We start from the raw sequence: 4,583 nt of genomic DNA on the forward strand, positions 1-4,583 counted from the left end.
TTACAGGTTGATTTTATTTCTTGCTTTCTGGAGATCCAGCCTCAGCTATCGCCAGCATTAGCTAATTCTTCCCAGTGTTTAATTTCAGAGCATCCTAAAGTGCTTGACAAAGTGCAGTTCTGATGCAGTGAGTTATTCCAGTGATTTTGATATGGGACATTCAGCGATTTTGACTTGGGACATCATCATTTGTCTCAGATGTGGGGCTCACAGGCGAATTCTAGCTCTCCAGAATCGTGTGATGAACATTTCTGTGGCTGCACATGGAGTTGGAATCATTTATCAGAGAGATGAAGGCTGGCAGCTCCTTCAGAGTACATAATTTTGCAGGACCAGAAGGGAAGATAACATATCCTGCTGGAATAGTTTATGGCACAGTTTTATAGTTCTCTCCCAGCCCAAATTCCTTCCTTGCAGAACTAACACCTTGCAAAGTTCCTGCTGTGCATTCTGTTCTTGGAGGGCTGCCACCCACTGAGTAGTATCCCAGCTGGTGACAGAGTTCTTTCAGGGACACTGATGGAAGCAGCTTGCATTGCAGTTTGGGTGGATAAAGCAGGGTGCAGGTGCACCTTGCTGAGAGCAAATGACAGCTGTTCTTGAGCAGGTGAAGCCATGGACCACGTAAAATAAAAGTCTCATCCCAACTACTCTTCCTGGGACTGTTTTAGGACTTCACTGGTCGTGGTTATAACCTGTAAGTTGGATCATTCATTGTTAGGTGAAGACAGATGAGGACTCTTGAGGAAAAAAAGATACTTTGGGCAGAGTGAGATCATCCTGGAGCTGGTCTCTGTTTTTCTCTGCTCCATGCATGCAATCCCACTCACCAGTCCCACTCTGTGTCTCTGTAGGCAGTGGGTCTGATGTTCCAGGAAAGCAGCTGGGTACAAGCAAAAGCTAATTTAGCAACCACAGGGCCTGCTCTGCAGACCACTGAAATTAAATATTTTTATTGTCTTCAAACTGTCTGAAATGAAGTCCAGATTGTCCCCATTTCCTTTCTGCTTTCAAAGTCTGGGGAGAGCCATTCCAGTGGAGAGGGACTTGTTTGTCGTTAGGAACAGATTTCTTAGGGGAAGAAGAAATACTGGGGAGCTGAGAGAAGCAGGATAGTGGTCTGACGAGACATTCCTAAGCAAAAAGCTCCATTGTTCCCTAGAGGTCAAGTTTCTAAACATATGTGGCCCTCTGCACATCAGCTGCTCTGAAGACAATTGCTGCAGGGAAATTTTCCAAGCGTGGCTCTTTTCTTTGGGGAAAGAAAAAGAAAGTGCTGCAGCTGCTAAAAAGAGGTAGGAGAACCAGAAAATGGTCAAGGAAAGATTGAGTGCTTTGTGTTTGAATCCGGAGGGGATGAATGCCTGCGGAGCTTACTGAACTGCAGGTCTCTTGCCTCCCTCTAGCGGTGCTTGCCCTTATTTCCTCGTGAACTGCATCAGGACCGAGTTGTGCGATGAGCTGACTGCCCCAGTTCAGCTGCACGGAGGGAGTATAAAAGGAAACAAAGCATAGGACAGATCCAAGAGCAAAATGGCTTGCAGTACATCCTGCTGCAGCATCTTAATTTTATGTGCATCAAACCTGGTTGGTTCCACTTCTCTTTAAGGATCCTTTCCATGTTTAGTTCTCATTCTGCGTCGGTGCTAATCTTGCTGATGTGAGTACAGTGAGATGAAGGGTAGCTGCATGTCTGCAGGTCACTGTGATTCCAGTCTGGAAGGAATCTTCCCCAGCTCGTAGGTGTCATCACTTTAGTTCCACACAATCCACCCTGCTGGCCTCCTTGGACCATCAGCCCCTACAAGGGGAGCATGCAGTGATGCTCACTCCACTGACTGTGCTGTGCCTCTGAAACAATGAAAACCAAAAGTCAGAAGAACAGTGGGAAAACTGCCAGCGATGGCTCTTGAGAAGAAATAATCCTCCAAGTGAAAGATGATTTTGTTCAGGTGGTTAAAAGACACAAGATCTCAGTGTGGGTTCAACTCACAGAGTGTCAGCGAGCTCAGAGCTTTTCTTTTTCTCATATCTCTTTAAACAAATATGTATTTGCTAAGCACCCAGAGCATGATGAGCCTTTGGAATTCACTGAGACAAGCAGCCACCATCGCTCTAATTCAAAGGACCCCTTTTAAAAAGGCTTGGCTCTTCTCTGTGTGGTAATGAAGTGCACTGCTGTATAAATGAAGCAAAGGGTGAGCAGCTTTCATGCCTCAGGACACTATCTGCTCCCTGCAGGGGTCAGTGAGACTATTTGCTCTGTCACGGAGAGCACGGCACTAATAGCAAGAGATTTTATGCCTTCTATTTATTTTCCACTGAAGTGTTAAGCACTGAACTCTGCAAGAAGCGAGATATTAGCCCTGATGGACCAGTGGTTTGCTCAGGTGGCACATTCTGCATTCCCATGTACGCTCTTTAATTGGATTAGCTTGTGGTTTGACTGTGACATGAAAGTGGGTTATCTCTTCTGTGCTTTATGGGGACGTGGAAGGCTTTTTGTGAGTCATAGATTCAGCCTCATCATGTCTGTTCCAAGGTAGTATTCTGACAATTATACGACTCATTATATTTTCAGTTGTCAAAAGAGAAAGCAAAGCCAATAGAGCAGGAGCAGAGATTTTTTTTTTTTCCAGGTTTAATCTTTGTGCAAACACCACCTGCTCCTCTGAGGAATTCGGGAGGTCATTAAGTATGAACTGAAGGGACCAAAGGGCTGGATGGTTATACTTTGCCTGGATTTTGCACTGAAAATACCCCAAAAAGCTCAGTATATCAGAGCATATAGCTTGCACCAGAGCTGTCGTGTAGTCATCCCAGAGAGCATTTCTCATTCTTGCCTGGAGCTTCCTGCTGCAGTCAGTATTTCTTTAGGGATTTTTGTATTGACAGTCAACAGTGTCTCCAACCTGTTTCTTCCTTCTCCCCTCCTTTATGATCCTCGTTATATATTCTTACAGCTTCATTTACAAATGCTTTATGTTAACTGGTTTTGGTCTCTCCAGCTCATTTCCCTACCCCCCATTAGTCCAGGTAACAGAGTTTTGACAGCACACATAGCAGTAGTGATGTACTGATTATCTGAATCCAAGCACCACCTTCATTTTCCATTACTGTAATGTAATTCTACTTAAATGACACCATAAATAGGAGCACAGGAAATAGGGATGTGTCTTTGCTGATCTCCAAGCCTCTAAGAGCATCAACATGTTCTGCTGGTAGAAGAACCATCCCAGTGCCACAGGTAATTCAGTCACTGAGCTGCGATTTACTCCTTCAGAGAAAGCAGATGAATATTCTGAGGCAAGAATGTCCTCTTTCTTTGGAAGTGGGATAGAAAAGAGGTTGAAATGAGCTTGGGATTTTCCTGGGAAGGCTTTTTTTTAATGAGCAGATTCCTTGCAACCCGAATTGCTGTTCTGAAATCTTCACTTTCTGCCTGTCAGCATGGGGGATTTCTAGAAAGAATGGTGAACCCATCCCAAATCTATCAGCTGCACATCTGTCTCACCTGGCAGCAGTGAGAAACGCTGTGAAATGTAGGAGATGAAGGGTCTGAAGCTCAGTCAGTGCTAAGCATTGCAGTGCAATCTGTCCCAGCAAGCTTCCTCCAGAGCAGCTATTAACAGCAAATTGTTCAGAGCCACAAATATCCCTTCTTTCTTATTAGCATAAGCTCTGGAGAAGCCAACTGCACTGTAGAAAATCTCATGGTTGGCAGAGAGCCCAGAGAACCTACCTCAGCTCTCATGAAATACGAAGGGCAGAGGGAGTCCAAATTCTTGAGGTACTCAAAGGAGAGGAGTCTGTCTGCCACTGTGATGCAGTGGGAACTGTCACTCACAGATGTCTCATAGGCATCTTGCCCATCTCTTGTTGGAAGGAAGCCTCTGGTTGAAAGTTACATCTGGTGAAGAGTATTGATTTAGGTGATAAAGCTTAGAAACAGAATATATATGTATATATATGGTAGCACAATAGGTGTGTGCTACCATATCCTAGAATCATAGAATGGTCTGGATTGAAAAGGACCACAGTGCTCATCCAGTTCCAACCCCCTGCTGTGTGCAGGTCACCAACCAGCAGACCAGGCTGCCCAGAGCCACATCCAGCCTGGCCTTGAATGCCTGCAGGGATGGGGCATCCACAGCCTCCTTGGGCAACCTGTTCCAGTGCCTCACCACCCTCTGTGTGAAATATGCAGCTTTTCCTGCTGCCATGGCTACCATGGGGCTACAATGGGGCTGACCCCATTGGTACAGTGGCTTACCTGGCATGGAATGGTGCAATGGATTTACCTGGAAAGTGTTCAGTAATTTTTAGAGGCAGAAAGGTTCGGCCTGGAGAAAAGAAGGCTGCGGGCTGACCTCATTGCAGCCTTTCCTAAAGGGAGCCTACAAGCAGGAGGAGAATCAGCTCTTTGAAAGGGTAAATAACTGCAGGATGAGGGGAAATGGTTTGAAGTTGAGAGAGGGAAAATTGAGGTTGGATGTCAGGGGGAAATTCTTTACTATGAGTGGTGAGGGGCTGGAACAGCTGCCCAGAGGGGCTGTGGATGCCCCGTCCATCCCTGGAGGTGT

The sequence above is a fragment of the Lagopus muta genome, chromosome 21 (genome assembly GCF_023343835.1).
Source record: "Lagopus muta isolate bLagMut1 chromosome 21, bLagMut1 primary, whole genome shotgun sequence".
Taxonomy (NCBI): domain Eukaryota; kingdom Metazoa; phylum Chordata; class Aves; order Galliformes; family Phasianidae; genus Lagopus; species Lagopus muta.